Source organism: Belonocnema kinseyi, chromosome 4 (genome assembly GCF_010883055.1).
Source record: "Belonocnema kinseyi isolate 2016_QV_RU_SX_M_011 chromosome 4, B_treatae_v1, whole genome shotgun sequence".
Classification (NCBI taxonomy): domain Eukaryota; kingdom Metazoa; phylum Arthropoda; class Insecta; order Hymenoptera; family Cynipidae; genus Belonocnema; species Belonocnema kinseyi.
Genome location: NC_046660.1, coordinates 96640249 through 96654521, shown reverse-complemented (window position 1 = coordinate 96654521; position 14273 = coordinate 96640249). Strand labels below are relative to the sequence as shown.

The window sequence follows — 14273 nt, the reverse complement described above, 5'->3', positions numbered from 1 at the left end:
TAAACTTGACGATCCTGGTGAAAAACAAAAAGTTTTGTTTCATATACAAAATGAAATTAAACTGGGGCATTAATTTCTAGTTGGTAGAATAGCTATATACTAGAAACAGTCACTTTGAAGCAGCAGTGTTTATAATATCTGCATTTCGGATGCATGCTGCCATTGCCTCGCTATTCAAAATATATAGTTTGCACCCTAAGGGCTTTGGTGAGCAAATATGTTAATACCTGTAAAATAACTAACGACTTTATGCAGGGTCCAGTGATTACAACAGGCAAACTGCTCGCGAAGAACTGATCATATGTCGAGTCAGTTAAGTGACGTGTACGTACTTGGATCAGTTTCTTATTTTCAATGAGAGTTCTCGATTAAAGCCTGCACTATATTAATTTCCAAATGACTTATCACTTATCCACACTTAACACGTCCCCGCCCCTTCACGGCTGTTATCGACTTTCATTGCAAACATCAACCTGCCCTAGTTACTCGTTTACCGACTCATCGTATAATCGGACTTAAGAGTTATGCGGGACAAAAGGCAACTCGATTAATTATTGCTTAGCTCCATGAGGTAGTAGCCTTCCTTTTTCGTTTCACTGACGTCTTCAAGTTAATATCAATCATGGATTGTTCATATCGGAAAGTTCCTTGTTCATCAAGAGCTTCTGATATTTATCAAGTGAGGCACACATGTGATTTTCTGCTCACTATTATCATGATGTGGAATCATATTAAACCAATATGACGTATAGATATAAAGGTGATTCATAAAATGTCGATTAGTTTTCTATTTGCAGTCGTCTTGTTTTAACAGAATGTTACTTAAATATCTTTTCGTTTCGATAACCGATTTATGAAACAAAAGTCTCTTTCAATTCTTTTTTCGATAAAAAAATTCCTACCAATGTCGCATACAAATCAAAAATTGATTAATATTATTTATTTCGAACTGAAGGAATTTTGGAGAGCACTTCTGATAACCCAAAACTTATTTTTTTTATTGCTATTGATACCAAAGAGAACCCGAAACAGTATTTTCTGTTCTCGCAAACAGAAAAAATACGGAAAAGATTTTCGTTTTTTAGGATAAACAAGACAAAATAGACGAAAGCTTCATTTATTTGATTTTCAAAAATGAAAGGAAAATCAATTTCTCGCTTCACTGAGAAAACAGCTTTGTTGAATTAATACAAACGTTTTTTGTTTTTCCGTATTCAAGGAAATATTATTCTCAACATATATAAAGAATTTTCTATAATAATTCAAATTTTACAGGTGCATCTAAAAATTGCACTCACATAGTAAGTTAATAAATTATTAGAATATTTTTTAGAATCAATTCTATCTAAAGGTATTTTAGAGTAAACTTAGTTAATGATTTTGCTTTAATGGAATCGAAAATCAAGATCCGTTCATTTATGGGCGATTATTTTTTAACCAATCGTACTTCCAATTTTGTACTTCTATCTATATGGTGGAAGCTTATACATGTCAGTACATTTATAACTAAAACGTATTGTTAACGAGGTGCAAGTCATGATAATTCCGCAATTTTTATGAAAGAAACATTTTGTCAACAAATCAAACTTCTGTGTCAATTTGTTAATTTGAAAAAGTAATCTGGATGGTTCTGTAAAGATTTCCTATCAAATTCATCCCCATTTTTTTCTTTTATCTTACTTATTCAAGTATCTCTCCTCAAACTGTAGGAAAAAGAACGGCTGAAATCATGTTATTAAAATTCAAGAATATCTAAAACTGATGTCAACAGGGGCACTCCCGGTAGAACGCCAAATCTTAGTCGATTTTTGTGATTTTTTTGGAGGGTAAGGAATGTATATATTTTTCAGGGTCACCGATATTTTTTAATCATATAATTATAGTTCACAAAACGATTTTTTTCATAAAAATGAATAAAAAATGGCAAAGATATAAACAGTCGCCGTGGAGCTGTCCGGAAGGGAGGCCGAATGCGGTGTACACTCCAGCCCCTCGTAGGATTATCCGAAACAGTCTGCGCAAAAAATTTATATATATATATATTGTCACTGGATAAAACAATAATATTGAAAAAGTAATGATAATAATGACAATAAAAAAACATCCACAATACTGGAAAAAATACACCCAATAAATATTATTACAGACGAGGTTAATCATCCCTATACCGTCCTACATAAGCTTTAAAAAGATTCAGTTAAATTTAAAACAACAGTATACAATCTCGGCTCAGATGTCTATTCTGTCCGCGTGTCTTATATCAAAGACTATTGCAAAATTATTTTAAATCTAGAGCAGCAAGGCTTTCAATATTATTTATATAAAAGCATTGACTCTCCACCTATCAAACTAGTTATCAGGCATATCCCCATCGCGTACTCGGAAGAGTTAGTACACTCTGAACTTAAAGAGGAAGAGTTCACTATTACATCAGTTGCTCGCATGAGAAACCGAAAAACCAAGAAACCCCTACCAATGTTTCTGGTAACGGTCCCGAATACTCCAAGTAAAAGAACTTCTTAACCTGCAATCTATTGCATATATTAAAATAAAAGTGAATACAACCCAGCAGTCACTGCTCAGCCATAGTAAAAATTAAAACTTGACAGCGCTTCCGTCGCATTTATTTCAGAAGCGCTAGTGATCAAACCACAAACTTTGCAACCCTTGAGAAAACGGAAATTACTAGTCCACGAGCTAAACCACCTATCGCCAAGAAAATTCTAGGCCCAAAAAATAAAAATACTTCAACCATTGTCTCCGACAAATATACATCCTCGCCGGATATAAAAAAAAGCTTGTAAATATATTAGAACGAGCTACAACTTTAACCATTGATATTATGGGGGGGGGGGGGTAAATATTAACATTTTCAAAGCTATAAATTCAACCGCCGAGATCATAAGTAAAATACTATCATTTGCTATCGAAAATGGCCACCTTCAATAATAACACCCTAAAAATGATTGTTTCGAATGCTCAGGGTAACTTTAAAAACGGCACGAAGTAGCCACCCACCTCTATAAGAATAAAATCACTATTTGTATGCTCAGTGAGACTTTACTTCGCGAATTCGCAAACATAAATCTTGTCGTTGGTTAAAAACTATACCGAAATAACACAAATAGAGGCACCGCGATCTTTATCCAAGAAAATATTGACCACCACAAACTAATATTTCCTGAACCATATGCCATCGTCTCGCTTTACCAGACTCCCTCGCGTGAAAATACAAAAAATTACTACAGAAAAATATTTAAACTAGCCCCCATGGTAATCGCTGCAGGGGACCAGAATGCTAAACACTTATCTTGGAATAGCAGATCAACTAACAAAATTGTAAAAAAATTAGTTGAATTCATAAACGACAAATATCTGTCTGTTTCTGCAACAGACTCGCATACCTTGTTCCGTCACAACACCAAAAATAAATCTGACCTTATTGACTTTCAATTACGAAAAATAATTTCCACAATCATTACACTCTCACCATCAATGAATTAGATTCAGATCATAGACCACTTCTCCTAAACCTTTACGATAATTGTGAAAAAGCCCCGTTCACACCTCGCTAGAACTTCGCAAAAGCGAACTGGCACATATTCAATTCCACTCTAGAAACTCAAGTTAATTTTGAACCCACGCTAACAAACTCTACTCATATCGACGAAGTCATAAGTAATCTCACCTCTAGTATAAAAACTTACATTCTGGCTTCGGGCCCTCTGTCTACCGTTAACAAATACGATCCACCTCTCAGCCCCGAGATTAAAGACCTTATCGATACCCGTAATAAACTCTGCCAAACCCATCGAAAAACTAAAAGCTGCATTCTCAAAAACACAATCTCACCTGCGCAAAACAACAGCAATTAAAGTTCAGGAGCACATATGTAAAAATTAGCCGCGAACTAATATCCCCCCCCCCCCTCAAAAAACCAGACCAAACGTTTACACTTTCTCCATTCGAAAAAGCGAATCTTTGAGCTGCTAATTATGAAAGTAACTTCGCGATACATTTCGAGCCACCTGAACCGCAGCACATTACTTAATGTGAAAAATTTGTTTTCGAATTCCTCGCAATCCTAAGCACCGATAATTTCAAGAAAGTAAACTATAAGAAATTAAACAAACACATTAAAAATACGAAAAATAAGAAAGCACCCGGTCCTGATTCAATTCGAAATTGAGTCCTCAAAAAGCTTCCTATCTCGTGCCTAACTCTCATTGCACTTATCTTCAATGCCTATATTCAACTAAGCTACTTTCCTAAAGCTTAGAAAATACTTTAAATCACAACAATACGGTTTTAGAAAAGGTAACTCTACCCAGCAAATGATGCTTTAACTCACCGGAACCATTAGTTTAAATTTCAATCGAAGAAAGCATACTGGAGCTATTTTTCTTGCCGTAGAAAAAGCTTTTGACAGTGTCTGGAATGTAGGACTGATCAGAAAAATAGTAAATGGCAATTTTCCAATAGGGCTTACCCATTTTATACACTTTTATCTTTCCAATAGAAAATTCTCAGTCAAAATAGGCCAGACCCTTTCAAAATAGAAACCCATCCGAGCGGGTGTGCCCCAAGGCAGCATTTCAGGCCCTGTATTCTTTATTATCTACGTTAACGACATCCCTGAGATCCCCGAACTTTCAATTGTATTATATGCAGACGACACCGCGCTATAAAAATAAACGAAGCAAAGTCAGAATCAATTCTTTTCTCAGTCAGAAGACCAGCTAAAACATATTATCCTAAAATGTTTAACGAACCAATAGAATGAAAAAACTCTATCAAATATTTTGGAGGCAAACTGCAAAAACGTCTTAATGCTTGTCTTAATGCTTGTCCTAATGCTTATCTAAATGCTTGTCCCACCAATCATAACTTATGCATGCACAATAAGTAGAGGCGCGTGAAAAATCAATATTAATGACATTCTGACAGTTCAAAATAAATTTGTCAGACGAAACACAAAAGCCCCTACATACATTAAGAACTCTGTCAGTCATAGAGAATTCCAACTGCATTATATTTCTGAGTATATCAGAGAAACCGCAATTAAATTTTACGAATCTGCATCATTATCGCCTTTTGAAGATATTTCTTATCTAGGGAAATATAATTTTGATCCTTTGCAAACACGCGATGCCAAAAGACTTTCTCATGAAGAAGTCACTCAGCTCGAGGTGGCCTCACCACATCTGACCTAACAGAAAATTTCTTTTTTTTTCTTCGACCCCTCTACCCCTTTCTCCTCCTTTTCTCTTATCTCTCTTCTCTTCCTTCATAAAATAAAGTAACAGATTTTGTGGGTTTTTCTAGTTTGCGGGCTTTTCCCCACACATAATAAAAGTCACTTTAAATAATAATAAGAGGGGGCAATGGTTAGGGCCCCTCATCCCAATCATGACTCCAAGCGAAGCAGAAGCGAGTCACGCCCAATGGCTCGCGGGTCGGCATTTTTTAGAACTGATCGAAATCACAAACTGCATCGTATTCGACAGGTTTCAAACTATAAATGTAGGCAATAAAAATGCATTTTTTGAAGCCTCTATAGTGAGTGCCCCCTTAAATATTATAAAAGAATGAAGAAAATTCTTAAAAATTAAACATATTTTTTATGTGCAGATAAATGAAATAATATACCATTAGTATGCATTTTTACCATTTAACGAAGACCAGTGAAAAAGGAAAAAAATTCTGTACGAAAATTCTCATTTTTTTTGGGTTACGAATGTACTAAAATGAATGATAGCTTTCATATTTTTTACAAACGCGAAGAGAAAATGAATTAATCTTAGTATCCACTATGTCAATTATCTATTTTTAATGTTATTTAATAAATACTTTATTGATTTAATAATCAATACTAAATACGAGCATAGTTGAATGAAGGAGATCTTCTTTCTGAGAGGAGGATATGATAAACCATCGTGTTATAAAACTTCCAAGTTGTAATTTATTGCAAAATTCGCTTTTACAAATGTTAAAAGCTTTAATTTATTCATTCGCAGTATCTAAAACCTCAACAAAAATTATTATTATTTGGACGCGAAAGTATTTATTCCAAAAATTGAGAAGAATGTTTGCAGCTGCTTGTGCTATTCATAAAAATGAACATGAATGGAAATCACTTCACTGACACTGTGATATTTCGTTTGATATTTTAATGAAAAACTGGCCTGTCAAAACAATTAATAATATGAAACTCGAATTTTTTACTGAAAAATACGAAAATATTAAATTGGAAAAGGCTCATCGATTTGAAAAGTTATGATTCAATAAAAATTTTTAATTGCTTCATACAGTTGCAATTTGAAAAGTAAAATTTGTAAAATAGTGCGAGAAGAATATATCTTATAAATAAAACAACAAATAAATATTACTTGCTTAATAAAGAAGCATTAAACAAGTATTAACGACACAACTGAAGTATTTTCTCTGACTTCAAAATTTGAAATTCGCCGGGTTTCTTGTACCTTGTAACTATTTTCATGGTAGCTGTTATTTGAAAATTCAATATACATAACAAATATATTTTTGTATTTGACAAAAAAAAAAGAAAAATTCCAAATAAAGTGTTACACTTTTCCCTCGACAAAATTGATTCGTCAGTGCTGCATCATGAGACGTCATCAAATTGCGCGAAAACCACTTTTCAAAATCTTATTTTATGCAAAAAGAGACCTAAGTCCAGGACTTAGGTTCCTCTTTACCCGAATCGTAATAAATACAATATTTAACACACGTAACACACGTCTTATGACGTGTGCAATTGCTTTTGCAAACTACCACTGTGTTACTACTATCTATAGAATCAATTTTGCAATAAATATAGAACTATATTAAACTTATATTGATAAGTAAACTTAAATTTTCACGCTACTAATTATTTACTTTAAAATATTTAGAGCTTCAAGGATGTCAATATTTACAATAAATTGATGTATAGTACGGTAGGCATTATCAGTAAAAAGATAATGTATTAATAGCGATCCAAAATCAAAACAAACAGTATATCGTTATGTAGGCAGTCAGTGATACATTGTCGAGTGATTCGGTTGTAGACGTTTAAGTTGTGTTAATCTATCATTTGAAGTTTGTAGAATTTATTTAAATGGTGAAATAAAATGGTTATATATGTAAATATATGTATAATAAAACGGTGTATTGACATTTCATACAATAAAAATGAATTTTAGTAGAATAAATGTGTGATTTTATAAAATTTGCGAAAAAGGGGGCCTAAGTCTACTGGTTATAATTAATTATTGAAGAGTATAGAGAAATATTCAAGCTAAAGTAATAATGATATATTATTTCTTACATTATTCTATGTGCGTGTACGCAATTTCAGGAAAATCGGCCGAACGTAAGAGAAGTAATAAAGTTTTTTTCGATTTCTAAAAAATTATTTTTTGTCACTAAAGGCCTTTCAAGGTATGAAATGTACTCAGGAAAAGTTCTTAAGTTGCGAAACTAAATTCTTAAGAACCAATTTTATAGAGCGAGCTCTAAATAAAAAAGCTTCTGCAATTTACTTTTCCGGAAATCCTGCTACTCTTCTTCGATAAGAGAATCATTTAGGTAATTAAATTCTCTTGGAACCACGGATTACCTCTATATTATTTTTATGTTATTAAAAGTTTATTCAACTATCTGCCACCTAATAATGTAGAAACTAATAATCTATTATGAAATTTTTTATCATTAGTATATTCTCGTGAATGAGAAGGTATCGGTTTTATGTAAAAAATGACTTTTGCCGATTTCATCAAATGTAGATGTTTTCAGGCCTCCTGAGCCAAAAAAATAGTTTTTACGTCGGTCTTTGTCTGGTTTCGTTGTTATCGTTGTTGAATTGCAGTTTGGCGCAATTTATAAGGGTGTAAAAAGAAAGGACGAGCTCTTGTGTCTGCTATTTTGGATAAATATTCAAAAGGTTAGAGCATTTTCAAACATTTTTTGACTTTTCTTTTAGATTCAGAAGTTTTATTTAAGGCAAGTTAGTACTCATCAGATAAAACAATTTACCCTCATGATTTTTTTCGACCAAAATAAAATTATCAGAGTTATATGATTTTTCAAATACAAAAAAATGAACATTTTAAGACAAACATTGCACAATATGAAAAAAAGTCAAGAGAAGAAAAACGTTGCTTTCTGAAGCCATACAAGAGTACTCTAACAACTTTTTGAATTTTTTTTGAAAAAAAGATCATTCAAATTTGCTAGTACAAAAATAATGAAAGATCAAAAATTCCACTTGGCGGTCAAACTATTTAAGATACGAAAAAATATGAACAGATAAAAATTGTGATCACTTTCTCAGGAAAAAAAGCATTCTAAATCCTTGGGGGTGATTTTGATAAAAATAGTACATCTTTCAAATAATTGTATGTGATCTTCATGAAAATTTGTCCACGAAAGCACGATGTAGGATTTCAAGTATGCTACTTAAAAAGTCACACTTTTGAAGCATCTCTGCGGTATAATCTTTTATGAGAGAATTTAAAATAAAGGGCTCTAATGTGAAATGTAGAGATGAAAGCTGTGATAATTCTTCATAATTAAATGCATGAAGTTTAAAAAAACCGAAATCAGTTTTTCATATATCAACGTACACAATTCTAATTCCTACCATTGGATCGAAATTTAGGAAAATAGTTGACAACTATAATAAATTTGTTTAATGCACTTGTGGATACAACTATTTCGAAAAAATATTAGGAACAAATAATTCTTAGGGTTTACAATAAATGTTCACCCAAAAATAAGGAAAAAGTGTTTCAGCAATAAGTGATCATAAAACAAATTTTCATCCAGTCCTCAAACATTTTTAATTCCAAAACATTCAAAACATTTAAAATAATTGAAAAGTATCATGAACGTCAACCCATAACTCGAACCTTCTAAATTGCCATACATCTGGAATGACCAACAAGTCCTCTACCACAGTGTAAGTTTTGTCGCACTTGATTTATCACTCAATTCACGGAAGATGAAGGTATCCTAATCACTGTTCAACGCTCAGAGTTAATACACTACAGCATTAGAGTTTGTCCATTAGTCAGAATTAAAACTTAGTAATTGGGATGAGTGGCAAGTATGTCACAAAATGTATTTTAGGATTATAAAGCGGCTGCAATAGATTACAATCCGAATTGTACCTAATACCCTTTGAGTTATATTTACTAATAAAATAGTATTTCAAATATAGGAAAATAATTCTTCGGTGACCTAACTTCTTAGCAACAATATATTGTTTTCATCGAGTCAGAGCACGCACAGAGTGTAACGACCTACGAAGACGGAGATCGGTAGCGGCGTCGACATTCGCGGCCGGGCTGAAAGACTCAAAATCGCAAGTGTTCCCCCGGCCAGAAGACTCCTTCCCCTTCTTTTTCACCCCCAACATGCGTCACTAATAATTCGTGAATACGTGTGGTGATGTTGAGCATTCCACCTGCCAGAGTTACCGGGTACATCCCCCCACCTGAAGTAATGGCAGGAAAAGTGGCCGCACGCCTTGCAATCGCAGCATTTCTGTGTTGGTTGTGGCCGTGAACGGGGCTCAAGTCCAAGGGCACCGAGCTGCTCCTCAAGTGCAAGATTCTCCGTGCTATCACCACGTTCGACACCGAATTACCCGAGGTTTCCGGGTCCCAGTGCCAAACTACCCCGAGGTATGTGTTAGTAGTCGTCTTAAACCTTGTTTTCGATTTTTACGCGTGTTTTGTCAAGAGAAAAAATTTGTGATCAATCAACGTATCACCAATACTTACTTTCTGTCCTACCACAACTTGGAAGAAATTGGGAGTGCTTCTCCGGGCCATCCCGGAAATAGTTTTCCGAGTTGAAACCCAGCTCAGTTGAAAAATTCTTTGCCTCTGCGAGATCAAAGACCACGATGACATGTTTACTTTTCGTGAAGTTTGAACTTTGAAATTCGGGAATTCCGGAGAGCTTCCAGGGGGTAATTAAGAATCAATACAAGGCTGTGAACCAGGCGCTGGAAATCCTGTTGTAGAGTCAAGATCACCTGGATTAACGCCGGCTAAATTCTGGGGCTTACGTTCATGGGAATAGGGAATTTCATGACAACAGGATGATTTTCGTGGCGGGAGTCGACTTAAACTCTTCTGCTTCAAATAGGTCCTGTATATGGCCATCTTATAGGAAAAGTTTTTCTCTGCGCTATATGAAAGATGGAATTCCAATATTGTTTAGCGATATATTTTGCTTCAACGACATATTAGTGTATCAAAGTTACCGATATTGACCCAGCCCTGTGCCGTACGTTAAACCCTATTTATGAGAAAGCTTTTCGAAAAAATCACGGGATTTCGTTCTCTGACAAGCCTGATATTAAAATACCTATCACAAGCTTCGAATTACTACAAATATTTGCAGCATTGTGAATTACGCTGATAAATGGATGCCGAGGTTCAATCGACCTTCCTTCGTACTATACTTTTCCAATTAAGTAATTCCACCCTGTCGAACTTCTGAAATTTCCAAAATTCTACTAGTTGTCTTCCTTCTTAACCTTCAGTATTTGCTGAAACTCGGTCAACAATGAGCCATTACCTTTTTTAAATTAGTCACGAAAAAGCGGGAACATTTTAAGAGATTAAAGATCTACAAGAACCTGAATTAAAAGTTGAAGAATGGCTAAATAATTCCTACCATGAAAAGAGCATATTGGCATGAAGTGCTATTGGTGCATTTATTAATAATTAATTTTATAATTTTGTAAAAATCTTTGTCTCAATCACGATGGTAAAACAATGTCAAGGGTTAATTTAGAGCGACTCAGATTATGTTCCTTTCTCGCTTGGGCTTCTTTACCTCTCATTACTTTGAGACCATTTCCTCAGTCATTACATTGTGGCGAATCGTTCAACTAACTTCGAAATAATTAGTCCGGATAATGAAGTTCAGTCACACAATGGTGTCCCCCTATCTTGGTTAATGGGATTCGCCTTATTGCAGTTTCGTGGCTTTATCGATTCCACTCTCTCCTTCACCCATTACTCTACGCTTTTAACATCCCACTGATGTATGATCCATCTGCCAATTGAGTGAACAAAGTGACATGTAATGAAAGTATTCTTGAAATCTTAAGTAGTCACTACAAAAACAAATTGATAACTCGCATCTTTCAAAATTTCGATCTTAATAAATACTTAAAAAATAAATTAAAACAGGTAATTTCTATATTGAAAATGAAATTTAAATTTTGTGTAGAAATCGAAGACAAAACAAATGATTTCTGTTTCATTATTCGTGGTCAATTATGAGAAGTTGCATAAACGATCTTAGAAATATTTATCACATAATCCTTCAAATATTTTTATAATATAATCACGTCAAGTTTGGAAGAAAGAATTATTCAAATACAAGAAGAAAATCTTTAGTTAATAGATTTCTATACAATTCGTGACCGTAATGTCCCATCACATCTATCCATTCGCAAGCAGTTTGCGTTATACTTTCGCAGACATCAGCCATTAAAATTGGCTAAGCTTCCTTAAACTTGAGCCCAAAGTTTCCCTGTTAACGAGTTATTTGCAATACTTCATCACCCGTGTAACCTTGAGGTTGATTTCAGAGTTTCGACCTAGCCTCCAGTTTCTCAGTCTTATCTAATTGAAGTTGCTTTGCAGATAAGAGCTTTATTCGAAGTCCTGGTTGGTAGTCAAAGTTTAATGAAAGGGAGAACGATATCTTTCAAGTAAGTCATATATAGATCATATATTATAGAGATCAGCCACATCCGTATTACTAAAATATATAATCAAGATTCGCGCTAGCCACGGGGCTAATTAAGGGATGCTGTTACTCGAGCAGTTACATTTTTAACCTTGCAATTAAGATCACGATCTTCGGGTGGCAAATTAACGTGTCAATTAGAACACTGACGATAAATGCCTGTCAACGTTGGCATAGAATGCCATAAGACATAAGTTATATGAGACAGTGAATTACGGCGTTATGCATCATCGCCGGCAAACACCGATACATTGTGGGAATGTCGTTGGAAATCGTAGTCTACGAACATATCGATTTCTCCTGGATATCGATGAGTGATGATGACCTGTTCCTTATAAGCACGCAAAAAAAAAAACTTCCTGTTTTAGTTCTTCTTCACATTTTCCACATAACTGAACCTTTCAAGAATTTTTATCTCTAAAATTGTTCACTGGAATTGACGAACGATATTCTTTCTCACGTTTAACTGCAAATTCTTGTTAGTTAGAATTGAGTGAAAATATTTTGCTCTAATTATAGATAAAAAATAATATTAAAGAGCCAAGTCGCCCGAAAAAACATCCGTAATAAGAATCTAACACAAAACATTGGGTTGGCATTAAAATTAAAACGTCTGTGTTCCTTGCACGCGACAATTTAAAATGCGAAGTGTTTCATGTGGAGACAAAAAATGGGTTAAAATTAAATACCTGACGACCCTGACTCAAACGTAGAGAGAACATGAATTTTTACACAATTTTTAATTATTTTATTTCCACAAACGAGTTTCACATAGAACTACGATCCGAGGGAAGGAAAGATGAGAGATAGAATCTCGAATAATTAGTGGTTATAATAAAGGGCCGTTTAATTTAAAGGATAATTTGAATTAGGTTTGGTTAAAGAAAATGTGAGCTTTCTAGAATTTTCTCGGAAAGGACGCATTTCTGTTCCTTGGTATAAAAATATAAGTAATGCTCGTTCGTCTGTTTTCAGTCGGTGTCTTCCTGCGCTCGGATTAAATAACTCTTATGAATATGCATGTCTGCTCTGTCGATTCTAGAGCAAGCTGGGGCGACCGTGACGTGGGCTTGAAAAGAAAAGTAAAAACTAAAAATATAATAAAACAGAAAGACGCGAAAAGGAGTACTCGTTAAAAATAAAAAGAATCCCGCAAGATAAAGTTTCTGTCTGGAAATTCGTCTCTCCACTGGACAATTAATGCGATGTTGGCTTACCTTAGATAGTTGCAAATAAGGCCTCTACTCATAATGCAAGTAGGATTGCTGAGAATAGGGCAGTCAAAAACCTCATCGCATGCAACTCTAAGTTCTTAGGCGCAACCTTCCGTAAACATAATTTCCCTAGGAGATTCCTGATACGAGTAAAAGGCAAAGATACTTACCTACCCTTTGAATCGAGTCTAATAAGCCAGGTGGTGGAAACATCTTACGTAAAAACCTAATAACGGAAACGAATACTCACCTAGGTTGAGTATGCTAGGCTCTCCTCCCCCACCCCTCAAATGGGGGGACATCTAGCGTTATTTTCAGAGTTGTACATACACCAGTTACGCAACGAACAAAGTCGACTCTGCTCTATGAAGAAGTCGTAACTTGAACATGGATCATTACCAAAGCCTGCCATTACCGCGTCAGAAAGTAACAGATAGACCGACATATTTATCCACCCGGTATTCCACTTTAATTTCATCTTAATGGCACGCAGAAGCGAAACTCTGCCGTGAAGAGATTTATACGTTCGCACAACTCCACTTGCCCCACGGTTACGCTGGCGATGAAATCGTTTTCCCTAATCGACAATAGCTTTACAAATTGTTATACCTTCGAAAAATAAGAGCACATGAATGCAACAAAAGAAAATGTAGTCCTCAATCTCTTCACAAGTACTTTTACGTTTAAGATTTCAACTATATATTCAAAATATTTTCAAATTTTAATTATGTGGATCTTAAATGATGTCAGTTTTATTTTCTTTGAAAACTCAGTGTCTTCACTGTAACAAATAAAGAAAGTGAAAAACGGGAGTATTCTGCAAGATGTTTTAGACAAGTGAAAACTTTTTTAGAATAAATTGATTTATTATTGTAATCATTAGGGCTAAAATGTAAAAAATACTAATGGCGGCTCTAGATAGATATTTACAGCCCAAATATAGCTTAAAAGAAGCTTTTTGATTCAATGGTTTCCTCTCAAAAGTTAAAATGTCAATAAAATAAATAATATCTGAATGAAAAATTTCTGAATAATATCGATCTTAATAAGTTCCAAAAGTAGAAAAGGTGTAATTAAAAAACGTCCTTCTAGACATTGTTTATTGTAGCTGTGATATATATTACTTTTTAAAAAGGGTCATGCTGCGCACGCTACCCAGAGCCATATGCATAGACTATATAAGTGTTGGGTAGTAACTGGTTACTTGTAACGTAACCTAGTTATGATTTTTGCAGTAACTTGTAACTGTTTTAGTTACTTTCCAATTACTTTGTCTTTTTG

General features: G+C 34.4%; 1 protein-coding gene across 2 annotated transcripts in view; it reads left to right on the top strand.

Annotated features, from left to right (window-relative positions):
• Positions 1-9580: 9580 nt before the first annotated feature.
• LOC117171284 overlaps positions 9581-14273 on the top strand; it is a 202979-nt gene continuing 198286 nt past the window's right edge. For both annotated transcript variants that reach the window (XM_033358431.1, XM_033358432.1), the window contains exon 1: positions 9581-9689. The gene's annotated coding sequence lies outside the window, so the exon portion shown is untranslated. The remainder of the gene's footprint in view (positions 9690-14273) is intronic.